The sequence below is a fragment of the Pleurodeles waltl genome, chromosome 1_2 (assembly GCF_031143425.1).
Source record: "Pleurodeles waltl isolate 20211129_DDA chromosome 1_2, aPleWal1.hap1.20221129, whole genome shotgun sequence".
NCBI classification, from domain to species: Eukaryota; Metazoa; Chordata; class Amphibia; order Caudata; family Salamandridae; genus Pleurodeles; species Pleurodeles waltl.
Window position 1 is genome coordinate 1,057,995,656 of NC_090437.1, and position 17,315 is coordinate 1,058,012,970.

The window sequence follows — 17,315 nt, forward strand, 5'->3', positions numbered from 1 at the left end:
GTGTGGGATCAGACTCCACGCTCGGTGGTGCTGCCACCCAAATTCCCATAGTCTCATTACTACGACAGCCCTATGACATTACCATCAGATAGGCTGGCAAGTACAGTGGAAATCGGGGAATCACCAGGTGAGCGATCACAAACCCTTTAGTAAATCTGGGCACAAGTTATCTAGTGAAATGCTAATCATTAGTGACATAATAATTGAACCTTACAAATAGCACATGTGGACAAGTTAATGAAACTGTTTTCAGCGCACAGGAGTGTCATGTAGAAAATCTCCTGCAGTAAATTTCTGTACATGGATGAAGGGTGGCTTTCCTTTTTAATGGAAAAAAATAAATACGAAAAGAAGGACTCAAGTTTGTTAATAGTCAGCTATACATGCCCTTGCTGCAGTATGCAGAACACTCCATGGAAAGGGATAGAATGGCATACTATCAGAGTAACTCTTCTGACCCACCAAGATGAGAGGAGAGTTATGAACAGCCATGATATCACATCACATAATGTTATAAAATTCAAAGGTTAGATGAAATGGCATGGCGAGTTTATCAACATGGTGCATGTTTGATCTGACATCATTGACATGGTTTTCCCTCAAACCTTTTGCCTTTGTCCCTCCTGTTTTATAAATTCCTTTTGGTTGGCTTTAGGACTGTGTATACTTTACAATTGCTCACCAGTGCTAAAGTGCTCGTGTTCTCTCTGTAAACCATAGTCAAGTTTTGGACAGTAAGGGGCATATTTATACTCCGTTTCCGCTGAATTTGCGTCGTTTTTTTCGACGCAAATTAGACGCAAAACTAACTCCATATTTATACTTTGGCGTTAGACGCGTCTAGCGCCAAAGTTCATGGAGTTAGCGTCATTTTTTTGCGTGAACACCTTCCTTGCGTTAATGATATGCAAGGTAGGCGTTCCCGTCTTAAAAAATGACTGCGATGCATATGCGTCGTATTTATACTCCCGGGCAAAAATGACGCCCGGGAGTGGGCGGGACTAAAAACCCCGCATTTGCGCCTCTTTTTAACGCCTGGGTCAGGGCAGGCGTTAAGGGACCTGTGGGCTCAGAATGAGCCCAGAGGTGCCCTCCCCTGCCCCCAGGGACACCCCCTGCCACCCTTGCCCACCCCAGGAGGACACCCAAGGATGGAGGGACCCATCCCAGGGAAGAAAAGGTAAGTTGTGGTAAGTATTTTTTTTTTAAAAAATTGTGGCATAGGGGGGCCTGATTTGTGCCCCCCTACATGCCACTATGCCCAATGACCATGCCCAGGGGACATAAGTCACCTGGGCATGGCCATTGGGCAAGGGGGCATGACTCCTGTCTTTGCTAAGACAGGAGTCATGTTAATGGCGTCTGGGCGCCCAAAAAAAATGGCGCAAATCGGGTTAAGACGATTTTTTTGCCTCAGCCTGACTTGCCCCATTTTGGGACGCCCAAACGCCATTTTTCCCTACGCCGGCGCTGCCTGGTGTACGTCGTTTTTTTTCACGCACACCTGGCAGCGCCGGTCGGCTAACGCCGGCTAACGCCATTCAATAAATACGGCGCCCGCATGGTGCTTCAGAATGGCGTTAGCCGGCGCAAATTTTTTGGGCGCAAAACTGCGTTAGCGCAGTTTTGCGTCAAAAAGTATAAATATGGCCCTTAATTTGCTAGTAAGTCCCTAGTATATGGTACTACGTGTAGCCAAGGCCTGCAAATTAAATTATAATAGTGGCCCAGATGCACTCATTGTGCCACCTACTAAAGAATAACTTTAAAGCATGTTTCAGGCCTGCCAATACAACCAGCAATGCAATTGTAAACTTTTAAACTGCCATTTTGAAATGGCAATTAACCTTTTGACAGGCCTAAATATTCCTTGTCATTACATATAAGTTAAAACTAAATGCTCAAAGAGCAGGTTGCATTGCATTTAAATTTAGGATATGTGTACTCATGTTTTATATTGTCCTGGCAGTGAAAAACTCCCAAACATGTTTTCACTGTTGTAAATCCCATCTCTCCCATTGAATAGGAGGTGTTACCACAGGGGAATGGAAGATTGCCAGGCTCTTATTTATTTGCTTGTGGCCTCCCCTTAAAAGGACAGGCTTGCTATTATTTAAACAATAGAACTGTCCTTTTTATTTACAGATTAGATGACTTTGAAGTGGGATATGTGAATGCAGAATGGATTCAGTCGATGCTTACCTTGTCAACTGATTATCTAAAATAATAAATTAAAGCAGCAGGGGTGTGAATTTATTACAATCAGCCGATCCGGCATTTCATACTTTCTTTAACTGTTCTCTGTCTGCACACTCAGAAAGTGTCCTGCAACCCAATTGGGAAAGCCAGGGCCTCAGGGACAGGGACAAAAAGGGAGCTGCCACATCTACAGAGAGGAGCTGCAGAATAGACTTTGAACAGGCTGGTGTGTGCCATTCTGAGCCCTGTAACTCATATTCCATGGCCTGGCTGCCCTGAATGACAGAGGGTTATTATTCCACCTAAACTGACAATATAATATGCAGTTGTTGTTGACAATATAAAAGGCAATTATGTATTTTACTTAAACCAGGGGGGATGGAGCAGGACATTGTTTAGCGGGGTGAAAGGTCCCCAAACAAGAATAGATTGTTGTATTCAATTCGCACTTATGGCCATTCAGTCACACACCGGGGTTAAATAGTACAGGTTGCTAGCACAGTGGAATCTTTTAGAAGGTAGCCATATCCTTGCTTTGGTAAAGAAATGATGTAGGTTTTTAAGAAAAACCTACACAATAACTGTAATTTAAGTTCATTGTGGTAAAGTCCAGAACAATAAAGAAATCTATTAGGTGTAGAAATGCTGGAGAGGTGCTAGTTCTGACACAGGATGAGAACTCCAAGCTATAAGTTTCAGTCTTGGCCTGCTATCTTATTCTTTCATCGTTGTGAGGTTAGTAAATTGCTTGTCGATGAATTGACTAACCATGTCACCTGTTACGTATAGCACTTATGAATGGCACAATTTAAGTACCCAGTACTGTACAAAAACATAAACTTATTGTCAGAAGATGACCATCATTAAAACTTGCATATACAAGTGAGGGGGATATATGCACTGTCTAACACTGATTTGATGTTGACCCTGACATAATGTAGTTAATTCCTGACATATTCTGGGCATCCATGGCATGCAATGATGGCACCGGGCATGCACACAGATTCTTTCAGTGTCTGGCATTGGTACATGTCATTTCTTGATGAACATGGCAAACTGATATTTGTCTGCAAATGTTTTTACTAAAAATGAAACATTAAGATCTCTCTAATGAATTTTGTGTCATAAAAGTGCTCACCTTTTGTTTTTGAGAATTAAGTTTATCATTATAAAATTTTAACCTGGTGCTCTAGCTTGATGTTTACTTCTGCCAAGCGCACAGCCAAGTGCTTGTTTTAGGCACCTGGATATAAAGTAAATTCATTTAACTGAATATATTTTCTAGTGCTTTATTTTCAGACAGAACAACTCAGAAATAGAAAGAAGAAAATCTTGCCCACTGTTTCCGAGCTGTATTATCTGAATATAAAGCATACATTCCGGGAAATATCAAGTTACATTAATTCATTTTATGCCCTGCAGGGCAGGGACATAAAACAGGCACTCTGCTATGCCCTGCGTCACAGAAGCCCATCATGATATGGCTCCTTGAGTTAAAATGCAAAATGTATTCTGATAAACTGAAAAGCTGACTGTACGACACAAAATTATTCATTTACAAAAAAAAAAACAAATACATATTTGAATGAGAATCATTATTGCTACCTGCAGCGCTGCTCACTCTGTCCTGCGAGATTTGTGTTTTTACATCAAGCTCACCAGACAGCATGCTGACTGGTTGTAAAAGACCTATTGTGTTTTTATGAAGAGCTCATCACGGCTTGTGGTGCACCATTGCTTACAATTGGTTGGATTTATTGTCACTCTCTTCTTGCTTCTTACTAAATGACTTTCCATCTTGCATCGTGTCCTCTGCTGCATGACCTCTTTACCATCTCTCTGATAGGCTGGCATTCACACCTTCCACTGCTGACTTTTAGTGACCTTTATACTTTTAGCTTGAGCACTCCACCCGTACTCCATATTGCTCCCTCGCGGCTGTGTGCTTCTCTTCACCCATGTGCTTGCACTCCTCTTTCTTCCATGTGCTTCTCTGCCCCAGCCCGCTTTCTTGCCATTGTGCTTTTCTCCCCAAACTGCGCTTCACATTGCTCTTTCCCATCTGTGTCGGTCTCTGTCGGTTGCCTCCTCCTGCCTTAGTTCTGGCTTCCCCCTGCCCTTCCTGTATGTTCCCCACCAGCTGTCCATGTCACTTTCGTTCACGTTGCTTTCCCCTCTCACCTGCCCTGCTCCCATGTTTTTTACCCAGGAAGAAAACCCACCCCTCCTTTGGGCTTTCACTACTCATCCAGTGTTCTGTTTAAAAATAAAGATTTTCTTTTCAAAACATGTTCTTGCCATTTTTTAAATGTACTGATCCATCTCATATCAGCAAATAAAACCTAGGTGACTGTCATTTTGTAGGTACACATATATGCTCACACATGACATGATGCAGCTGCAGTGCCTTTTTCTTTTTTCTGCTTTTTCTCTCTAGCCATACTATACAGCATCATGAAAAGCCATTGGCAAAGTCAATTAATCCCAATGTTGAGAATTATTGGATTTGCCAATGCTTGATTTATTTTTCTACTTTAGTACCTTGAAGGGGGATTTTTAATCAGAACTTGTGACTGAGAATCTACCAAGATGTGGTTTGATTGAAAAGTGTCAGGAAGGAAAAAGGTAGATTTGAAGAAACATTGAATGACAGTGATGAGCCATGTAAGAATACGTTTCCTGAAATGCCTGTATTAAAAATCACGTTTTGGACCTTCTTGTTGAAACTGTGCTAAACAAAATCAAAATGTGTCACCATCTCCTCAAATATTTTGTGAATGGTGAACCCTAAGCAACACTGAGTAGGTTGTCATTGGTTTCACAGCATGAAAGTTCAGGAATATTTCAGGAGTCCACCTTTCGAACCTGAAATGTTTTTGCAAATTTATGTGAGATTAGTGTTGGAAAATAGCCTAATGAGACTAGCATTGTTAAAACTTTCCTAAGGGTAGACCATGATTATGCCCACTAGAGGAAATTAGGCTTTGCTCTATTGGTCCAATTCGTGGATGATATTTACCTCCCTACATTTTTAGAGATCACTAGTGTTGGACCTGGCTTTTTGACAGGGTCATCCCCAAACTTTTTGCCTCCTTCCTCCTATTTTGTCTGACCTGTTCTTGTTGGCTTTTGAACTCTGGGCACTTTACCACTTCTAACCAGTGCTAAAGTGCATATGCTCTCTGTATAAATTGTACTGTTGATTGGTTTATCCATGATTGGCTATTTGATTTACTTGTAAGACCCTAGCAGAGTGCACTATATGTGCCTAGGGCCTGTAGATTAAAAGCTACTAGTGGGCCGGCAGCACTGGTTGTGCCACCCACTTCAGTAGCCCCTTAACCTTGTCTCAGGCCTGCCATTGTAAGGCATGTGTCTGCAGTTTCACTGCCACTTCGACTTGGCATTTAAAAGTACTTACCAAGCCTAAAACCCCCCTTTTTCTACATATAAGTCATCCCTAATGTGTTCCCTAGGTAACCCCTAGAGCTGGGTGCTGTGAGATTAAAAGGCAGGACATGTACCTGTATAGTTTATATGTCCTGGTAGTGTAAAACTCCTAAATTCATTTTTACACTACTGTGAGGCCTTCTCCCTTCATAAGCTAACATTGGGGCTGCCCACATTCATTGTTAAAGTGGCAGCTGCTGATCTGAAAGGAGCAGGAAGATCATATTTAGTATGGCCAGAATGGTAATAGAAAATCCTGCTGACTGGTGAAGTCGGATTTAATATTACTATTCTAGAAATGCCACTTTTAGAAAGTGAGCATTTCTTTGCACTTAAATCTTTCTGTGCCTTACAATCCACGTCTGGCTAGGTTTAGTTGACAGCTCCTTGTGCATTCACTCAGACACACCCCAAACCCAGGGTTCTCACCCTCACTTGAATACATCTGCATTTTGAATGGGTCTTCTTGGGCTGGGAGGGTGGAGGGCCTGCCCTCACACAAAGGACTGCCACACCCCCTACTGGGACCCTGGCAGACAGGATTGAACTGAAAGGGGGCCTGGTGCATTTCTTAGCCACTCTTTGAAGTCACCCCCACTTCAAAGGCACAATTTAGTATAAAACAGGGCCTCTGCCCTACCTCATCAGACTCTTGCTGGAGAAAAAACCTGAACCAGAACCAGCATCCTGCCAAGAAGAACTGCCTGGCGGCTCCAAGGACTCACCTGTCTGCTTTCTACAAAGGACTGCTGCCTTGCTGTTGGCCTGCTGCCTTTCTGAACTCTTGTCTGGCTGCCAAAGTGCTCTCCAAGGGCTTGGATAGAGCTTGCCTCCTGTTCCCTGAAGTCTCAGGACCAAAAAGACTTCTCTTTTTCATTTGGACTCCTCGTGCGCCGAAAAATTCAACGCACAGCTTGCTCCACAGTGAGAAAATCGCTGCACGCCGACGCTGCCCGACGCGATGCCTACGGGGCGACCAGAACTTCGAAGCACGGCCCCACATGGACAACGCCGCCCGGCTTCCAGAGAGGAAATCGACGCAACGCCTGCCGTGAGAAAGAAAATTCCACACACAGTCCCGAAATGACGCGCAGCCGGATAACAAGCCGAGGAATCCACGCACAGACCCTGGGACATCTGGTAATCCCGCGATCCATAGAAGGAGACGGTCCGCGTGCCGGAAAACAACACATGTCTTCCCCGAGTGAAAAATAACAACGCAAGTCTGTGTGTGAAGGGGTGCAACCAACGCACACACCATTTTTCCTCCCGTAGAACGACGCACATCTCCCCGCGTGAAAAATAACGACGCAAGTCTGTGTGTGAAGGGGCATCTCCTCTTCTGCGGCCCTCTGCGGAGATTTTCCACTCCAACCCAGGTACTTTGTGCTTGAAAGAGACTTTGTTTACTTTTTAAAGACTTAAGACACTTAATATCACTTTTTAGTGATATCTATACAAATTCATATTGAATCTTTGATCGTTTTTACCTGCAAATACCCAGATAAATATTATATATTTTTCTAAACATTGTGTGGTGTATTTTTGTGGTGCTATATTATGTTATTGTATGATTTATTGCACAAATGCTTTACACATTGCCTTCTAAGTTAAGCCTGACTGATCGTGCCTAGCTACCAGAGGGTGGGCACAGGATAATTTGGATTGTGTGTGACTTACCCTGACTAGAGTGAGGGTTCTTGCTTGGACAGAGGGTAACCTGACTGCCAACCAAAAACCCCATTTCTAACAACTAGCTTACAGTGCTTGGCAGAGACCTTTGAAATCCACTGGAAAGCATTGCTTTCACTCACTGTGCTCACTCATATGCCACGGTATTATGCACATCAAGTCAGCCAATGCCGTGAGTGGGGATGTAGCACTCTTTAGGCATCAACAAACTGACAAGAGAGAGAGGCACAGGCTGAGTTGTAAGGCAATGGAAAAAGCAATCATGCGCCTGCTTTACTCTGCCTCTGCAGACTGTTATCATCATCATCACCAGAGGGGCCACCCCTGCTCGCTCCAGCACAGCAACATGTAGTTTGTGCATAAAATTTATGCTCATTTTCACCATGCTTAAGCTTCGGTGCTGCCCCATAGTCTCCTGAAAGTGTGTTGCACACTGCAGGATAGTGGTGCTGCAGCTAATAATGTCATCTTTTAGCTACATGGTTGTATCATACACCCCGCTTGCTATTGCCTCACAATGTGATCATAAAGAATGTTTGTTATAGTGTGACTCTCCCTTAGTACCTGGTGCTAAGCGTTGCCATCATCATCCGGAAGCAGTATCTGCATTCTACATCACTTTTGTAGCAGATATAGTTCACTAGTAACAGTTGCAGGAATATCTACTGTGTCTGTCAGCTGTCCAGGAAATAAGCAGGCAGAGGATTTGCAGTCAGGCTTCTCACAGATATTGTCCACAACCTCCCCAGAAGAGAGTTAATTTAATCGATCCCAAGACTTGCTCTCCCTTCTTTCACTTGAATTCATGCATCTGGGTCTGTAGGGCAACAACATGTCACCGCGGACTGGAACATGGTGGCCCACAGAGCTCGGCACCCTACCCCCTGCTCCAAGAGGACATTCCTGCAACCTCAGCATCATCCTGGATAGCAAATTATCCATGAAAAAACAAGTTGACACAATCTCATCTGTCTGCTTCCACACCCTTTGCTTGCTCTGCAAGATCTTCCGGTTGTTCCTTGCAGGGATCAGAAGGACAGTTGTGTAGCCCCTCATCACCAGCAGACTGGACTAAGGAAACATGCTCATCGTAGGAATCACAGCATGTCTCCTGAAGAGACTCCAAATAATATTGAACTCAGCTGCAAGTCTCATACGCAACCTCCCCAGAAGGACCAACATCACACCCCATCTGAAAAAAATACACTGGCTCCCAATTCAGAAGAGATGACTATTCAAGATGGTGACCCATCCCTAAAAGGCCCTGAACAATGAAGGACCAGCATAGATCAACAAGCGCCTGACTTTCCACCAACCAACCAGACACCTCCAATCAGCTTTCTACTCCTTTGCAGACAACCAACGGATCCATCGAGCCAAAAGAGGAGGAAGCTCCTTCTCACACGTGGCAGCCAAGGCTTGGGACAATCTCCCCCTCTACCTCAGGACTGTGCTGTCACTCCGGCAATTCAGAGCAGAACTAGAGACCTTGATGTTTGAATGATCAATCCTCCATGCAGCAGCATAGAGCTCTAGCGCCTCAAGACCCTCACTGGAGGTTTTCCATGCTCTATAAATGTTTGATTGATTGTAGCTGCAACGACTGTCACTCACCAACGTATTTGGACTTGACTGAGGATCACTATATAGTAAGTGATATGACCTATTAAATACTGGCCACAGCCAAAAAATGCTTGCAAAGTTATACTTCACCGATTTACTATTAGGTTTGGCGTGTTTGTGATTCTCCGAGTCTGACTATGATCTGTTTTATCCCCCACCCTATGCCTTTGAGCCAGTGAACAGAACTGGCATTACTTCTGGGGAGTGAAGCTTATTTGTTATCTTCTGAGTTTAGCCCACAGTAAGGGAAAAGGTAGAAAAGTAAGATAAAGTAGGAAGGGAAAAGCAGGGAAAAGGAACAAAAGGATAAATAAGGGTTGCAAAAGAAACTGCAGGTGTGAGTGTAGTTTGGTGGATGAAAAATATATGAGGTGGAATCAGGAATGGACATACTTGGTATTAGGTATTCATAGCATTCTGCATCTCTGATGATGGTCTCCTAAGACACACTTTGGGCCACTGCACATCTTTTAAACAAATTAAATACTGCTGATAGGGGATTTTAGCTCATCTTAAAACCCTTTTATAAAATATGGTTCCAATATGGGATATGGATTCACTGCTTTCCAGTGACCCATTTTAGGGTTTAGTACTATTCTCTGATATCATGGGAGGAAGGCATTAGTCTAGCCCTATGAACTGCTGTCAAGCTGTGCTCTATTAAATAGATTATGGATTCATGTAAAAGGGAACCTCCTACCACTCTAACCCCTCTCAGGCACAAGCCACTTTGGTATGAACAAGCACTAAGACTAATATTTTTAAGATTTGTTCCTGAATTACAGTAAGGTAAAGAAAACATTGTTTTGAATTAGTTAATGGAATACTCATTGTCCTTGGTGCTTCTAGTGAGTTCAGAATTTTCTTGATTAGCACATAGATGGTGTGTTTTGCTAGCAGCATTGTATAGTGTACATACTCTTGTTGGCATAGCCTCGTAGTGCTGTCATTCATCCAGTTTGCTTTGCACACCTTGCCTCTGCAGACCAATAACACGAATATATTTGGAGTATAATGCTTGAAAATGTACCATTTATTATTATTTGCTTCATGTAGGGTACTGCAAAAAAAAACTGCAGTCTCCTGAGGGTCTGAGCTTACTCACAACTACTTTCAAAGCCATGAAAATGTGATAAATCACCACACTATTGCCTTCAGTGTCTTTCATTGTTACTCGCCATAATGGTTTCCTCTTTGCTTTGCTCTGTTGTAGCTTCTCGTGCCTTAAAAGGGTTGTTCTGCTTTTGGTACTTAAAAGGTTCTCTGCTTTTGTGATCTGTGTTTCAGGGCAGGCTCTAAAAGCCACCTGCTGCCTGTGATAGGTCAGAGGTTGACGTTGCACTTTTTAAAAACTGATTATTGAGAGGTGAACTTAAACAGATTAAAGAATTAAAGTAAAGTCAAATAAAAAAGAAAAGTGTGACAAAAACTTCTGAAGCTATTAGAGAGGGTTAACATAAGGAAAGAAAGGAGCTATACGTGTGAACAGCAGAGAAAAACAAAGAAACACATCGAGGGGAGATGCATGTAGAGAAATAGGAAGAGAGAGTATTACATTCAGTGGGGTGAGGGGTGTGCTGTTTTCCTAATTAATCATAACAGATCCGATTCACAAACTTCACTTTGCAGTATGTAAAATAGTAGTACGGTGCTACTCACTCACTACATGATGCAAGTTACATACCTATTGGTTGAAATCTCGATTTCTCAAATTTTCTCTGTGGGAAGAGCTCCACACAAGTAAGTTTACTACTTAGTAAATGTGGGTAGGTCTGTAGAAATGACTGGAAAATATGAAATAAGTATGACGAAATAGGAGAGGTTTTAAGGAGGGGTAAAGAGGGGCATAGAGAGGGACATGCTAATACAAATATTCATCCAGTAAAGATTAAGACCATTGTTATTCATAAACAATGCTTCTAAAGGCATTACAGCTCAAGGGGTGACAATACATTTGTGAATATAATTCAGCCCAGTCTAGGTCTAAAACCACACCTGCTACTGACAGGTGCTGTCACAAACTAATAATAGAGGCAGTGACTTACAATAACAATAACAATCCACTTAAAATAATATGAAAAAAATAATTTCAACTTCAAAAAGAAACAAGATATATCATATGCATATAATTGTCTTGTACTCAAAAGTTATATTTGATCTACATTCAAATATATTTTAATTTAGAAAAGATTCTGCATCAGTGGAAGACACTCCAAGAACAAAAGGTGAAAAGCCTGATGTTTGCGCTCTTTGTGACAGTAAACAGTCCTGTTCGCTCTGAAACTCTGCTGTCCACAACGAACATCAAGGCGGAGCCCTGGTGACCTATTGGTCAAGTCGACAGCAACTGTCCACAATGACTGAATTTGAGAGACCTGACCTTTGTGCCACAGAAACAACAATCCCCAATGACCACCTACGCAAAGCTCCCATGACTATCAATCTTCAAGTTACAGTAGGCGACCATCTGCGACACTTGACCTGCTCTTTGCTCAAAAGCCTCTTCCTTGCGGCCTCCTCAATGTGAGTGGAACTCTTTGTGCTGGACCTGAGAAGGTAAGTTTTCACTGGGACTAGCCTAGTGCCTGTATGGGACCCGTGCTCCTTTCCGTGATCAGATGACCTTAAATGGCGTTTTATGCTTTCAGGGTCTTTCCACTAAAAACTTTAGAATTGAATATCTCATGTTTGAATGATTGGATTGTTTTATTCTGCAATTACTTTATTTAGTAATATTTACTCTCAAATTGCTTTTTCTTGTGTTGTGATTTCACTTAATTACAGTTTGTGTGCTTCATAATACTTTACAGAGTCCCTTTAAAGTAGGCATGACTACTTTTGTTTCAAGCTACCAGAGAGTTAAATACAGGTTAATTTAATTTTAATTATATTTGTGTACAAGGATTGTGGTTGTCTCCTGATTGGGGCTTCCATCCCATCAACCAATAACTCAATTTCTTACAGTGCGGATTAAATCCCTGTGCTGATTTTATCTCCAACAAAAATGACCAGCAAAAATCAAGATGGCTAAGAAGAAGAAAGTTGTCATCCTGTCAACAACTACTAACATATAAAGTGGAAAGAGAATTGAAACAAGTTTATACTGATAGTCCTGTTTGAGAAAACTGCGCAAAAAACAGAGTGGTCTCAGTAGGTGCAACAAAGGGTGGAAGAGGCAAAGAGCAAATCAGCTATACAAAATATGGCAGTTGTGAGGGTAAAGAAGATGCTGCAGTATTGTAGAGACCAATGGGTAGAAGAAAAAGTGTGCGTTAGTTATGAAGTAAAGGTAGATAGATTATTTCATCAGACTAGGATTTGTAGACACCGGTATCTGGTAGAAGAGAAATACATGAGTTGAGAAAAAGATGGAACTAGAAAAGAAGGAGAGCTGGGTAAAGAGAGTGTTAAAGAGTAGGAATAAATGAGTCAGAAAAGGGCAGGAACAGAAAGGCAGAATCATAAACTTCAAAAGACACGAGGGCACCGTAAGACAAAGGAGTAAGAGGTTGGGTGAACACAAGAAAGACCATTAGTTGGATTAAAATGCAGAAAGAAAATGTACAGTGTGTGAAGAAACTTCATAATATTGCAAATAAGTTGGTGGAGAAGTCACACATGTGAACGTGAAAATGTATTTAGAAGTGAGGGGAGAAGAAACGTACAGTGCTTTAGGTTTTCATTTTTGCTCAATTAGAGAAAAAATGAGAAGTTGTTTGATAATTAAGAGGTAGTGGAGATGGAATATAGAATGAAGAGACATAATAACGCATGAAGCAGGCGTTATGCAGAGTAGTCAAGATCAGAAGGAAGACATGAGTACAGAACTTAAAAGATACAGCAGTGGAACTAGGGTATAGTACCTCACAATGCAAAGACGAAGAGAAGAGTTTGCAAGCCTCCAAGAATCTCTGAATATGGCAAAGGTACTAATAGGAGGGGGAAAGTGAAGAGCGGGAAAAGACAAGTGATGAAGTAAAAGTTTGATTTCTAGTATCAATGTCAGAAGTGTTACTCATAAGAATCAACAGATCAAAATCTGAATGAAATAAGAAAAGACTCTAGATCAGTGGTAGTGGTCATGATGAAGATGGAAAACAAACTGGGCCATGAAAATCTCGAAATTATGGTTGAAGGAAGTTCCACCTCCTATATTTTTTGTGATCCCTGGAAACAAGTGTAATTTGCTGACAAGGCATGTAGGACGGTTAGTTGCATGCGGCATGCACTTGTAAACTTTATTGTACTTTAAAGAACCCGTATGGAAGTGGGTGTGTGCTAAACCTCCGTGCACATGCTTAGTCTCTTTATCAACAAAAGATAACGCTCCAGAGACGGATAGCTCAAAAGACTCACATAAACTGGTTAAAAAGACAAACAATCTCCAGAAATATGTGCTAAAAATACACCACTGTAAGTTAGGATGGCAATGACTTAGCTGGCAGCATGTGCTAAATAAAGAAAAGATAAACACGTCAGTGCACAGATGTCCCTGGAAACAACATGCAAAGAGTGGCTGATAACATTGTGAGCACGTAGCATTTCCACTGAGTAAGTGCTGGAACGGAAATAAAACAGAGAACATCCTTTCCAATGAATGTGTCTAAAAATAAAAATCTCCTGTTGAATACAACAGAGTGAGATGGACAGCAAATGACATGAAGGAAAATACAGGTAATGCAGCACATGGGCTTGAAGCACTGCTGAGGTTAAAGAAAGCTACCGAAAACTAAATTCATCTCAGATATTATTTATTCAGGGTATCAGATTAAAACGTCAAAATTATAACAATGTTTTAAATGAAGAGATAGTTGAAATATTCAGTAAACCTTAAAACTGAGGTAAAGTAGAAAACAATGGCTATGTGAACTTACTTTTCATGAATGAAATTGTTGACTTTTCATTGCCATGTCAGTCTGTATTCACGAAACAAATAAAACGCGTACCTTTCATTTTGACACAATGCCTTTCTCTCTTGAACTGTTACAAGACCAAACACCAGTGGGCACATTTATGAGCCCCTTGCGCCACCGAGCATTTGAACACTCTGGCAGCTTAAACTGCAAAATCATATTTATGAGGCCATGCACACCCACTTTGCGTGGCTTTGAACGGCCTCATAGATATGGAGTAAGGCAAGGCAGAGCAAATAGCTGCGTTGTTTAACTCTTTGTTCAGGAGGTGTTCCTCGGTTGTTGCAGTGGGTGTTCCCATACAACACACAGGATTTTGATACTTGCCCAGATCTATAAAACCATGTAAACCTGGGGATGGGCCCAAACCTTATGCCTCCCAAGGTGAGGCATAATAAGGAGAAATAACTTTACACCTCCTCTTTTTTCCACTTTCCATGTTTGCTGCATTCTGTAGCAGACAAAGAAAGAGGAAAATGCCTCTCATTATTGTTTTTGTCCCAGAAGGTGCCCCTTCCTGCACAAAAACAGTCCTGCTGACAACACAGCCATCCTTGCACCATGATGCAAGGGTGCCTGTGTTAGCGCTAGGCTGACAAAAAGGCACCTGCCCACGGGAAAAGGACAGGATTGCACTGTATTGCATAAATATAGTGCATTCCTGCCATTTCACTTAGGCATAAGGCAGCTCAGCAAGGTGACTTGCTGTGCTGCCCTACACCAAATCCCTTTGAACAAGGGCATTTATATTTCTATTTTATTTTTCACCAGGTTTTATGTTGACAGTATTTCTATTGCACAATCATAGGCCATTGGCTAACTAAGCAATCCACATCAAAAGGGAAAAGGGTGATTTATAAAGGGTGCAGGTAATTAAAACCACCTCTAATTCAATAAATTGATCAATTATCTAGCAACAAGAGAGATTCCAGGACTTTATGTTCCAGGGTTGAGGTCTATATTAAGTCAGTAAACAACCACATAGACAGAGAATCTACTTCACTGGCATAGTACGTTTTTATACAAGGCGTCTGTTTTGCAATTTCATTGTCGTATTCTACGTTCTGCGTAGTGTGAAATTCACGTTGAAGCATTTCCTCGTATTTAGCTTCTCTGACAGCGTTTATATTTTCTCAAAACATCAGCAATTTTACAGTTAGGTAGGTATACTCAAATTCATCCCTGGAGTTTATAAATCATAGCTATATAATGTGTAATTTGTTTTCATTTGAATTGTTATTATTTTCAGTACGTTTAAAGTTCAAAATGAACTACTCAAAAATCCATGTAAACAGTAATGTTTAACATACATCTGTGGTATGTTGAAGGACATACCATGAAATGTCCTCTGCTGACTATCCAATATAAAGAATGTTATTACTCAAGAGAGACGGGGAGTTGAAATAGACAGCTGTAGTGGTTAAACCTCTGATGGAAGGGTACTCCGTATCAGAATAAACTTATGCTAATAAAAGAAGAAACTATCAAGACTGCTTGTGTGGGGCTCTATCCTTTTCACGTCGGTGACTACTGGTCCTGAACCCTATCCGAACAGAAAGGAGACCTCAACATCTGTACATTAACAATTCAAAGTGGAGGGAGTTTAGAAGCCAACTAACCACTCACTTCTGGTAAGTAAAGTACCACTCCCAGTGACTTGGCACATGTGAGTGAGTTATTCTATTGATTATCACTATTTAGTTACTTGTATTTGCTGCTGTAGCTTTCATCTATGCTGCCTTGAGAGTTGCATGAAATGTTTAACTGATTAACTGAAAAGTAGGTTTGGATAATTGTGCTGTGATAACTGTGATATTTGTGTTGTCCTGCACTGCACTTTGTATCGTTTTAACATATACTGTGTACTTTTGCTGGCATCGGATTTCTTTCCATCCATCACTTAAACCGTTAACACTGCATGAGTGTGAACATTACATCAGGACACAGTCAGTGACGCAGTCAACTTAGTGTAAAAGGCCATTTATTTAGGACAGGATTGCATCTTATACATAACATTTAATGTTATCAAACAAATTCCAACTTTAGACACCCCCACCCTTTTAGTTTCTCCTCGATCATCCTTTTCACTCATTCCTTCACTTTTCACTTCCATTCCCCCACACATCCCCCTTTTTCCCTTCATGCCCTACCTGCTTCGGGCATCCCCCACACTCTCATCCTTCACCTGCTTCTTTTTCCCCCTTGGAAGGGTGGCCAGGCCCATATCTGACTCTCCACCCTCCCCCATCTACTGCCACCCAGCACAAACCCTTTTGGAGTTTAGCTGCCTCACCAGCGAAACCCACTGCAACATAGCACCTTTTAGACCTTCTCTCTTAACCACATGTTCTCTCCCGACAAGTTACCCACAATTAGCCTGAGCTCCATAAGATAATAAGCATTAACCAACTCAGACAGATGCACACCTTCAGTCCTGAATAGCCCCTCCTCTTGTTCCGTAATCTCCTTATGTCTCAGAACCTTGTACCCACCAGAAAACCCACATCACCCGATTGAGCTTTCTCCGAGCCCTTTCCATGGCTCCATGCTTCATTGCCCCTCTCCATGTCTGTCTAGGCACAAACTCCGTGAGGACCAAGCAAGTGCCATGCAATTTTTGCCAGAGCAATTCCAAGTCCTGTTGCATATGTTGCGGTAGGCTGAGCCCTGACAGCCGCACCAGATCATTCTCCCCAAGGTGTATTAACGGAAGATCAGGACAATCCCAATTCAGCATGATAGATGGTAGAAAAGGAAGCAAATTTACCCAACTCTTGCCACTCTTTCCCCACCAAAAAACTTTATGCTGGCTACTAGGCAGTCCTAAGGCACGTCCATAAATCTGCCGCTCCGGAAATTTCACAGCCCAATAGCTAAAAGAATTCCCAACCAGCTATGTGACCATTTTCCCGCTCCTGGGACCAAACAGGCAACCTGCAAAGAAAAAAAACTGTAATATCACCTTTGAAAAATCCCCAACTCTTGTATGCAAGACCCTGCTCACAACCCTACCCCCGTTCCCTGCTGACCGAACTTCAAGCCCTCACATAGCGCTCACAGCATCTAGATCTCCACCTCCCAATCCTCTTAATCTGTGCCCAGTCCCATCCTAAATGTGGCCTCCCCTATTCTGAAAGAATGCGTGCCATAACCTTGCGCCTGCCTGCCTGTCCATTGCAAAGCTATCCGTAATACCTGTAACAACTGGAAGGCTGTGAGCTTTTAACTGTTGGAGTGGTTAAATACCCCTCCCCCCAACTGTCATCCCCTGCGCTTCAAAACCCAACTGCTCCAGAACCAGGCAAGCCACGGCGTTCTCCCCTTTTCCAATCAGACCTATTTTCTTTTCCCTGGCTGATCACTTTTAGACAGCCATATGCCCAAATGCTCCCCATGCATACAAACTTCTTCCAATTTCACGCCCACTGATTTACCTAT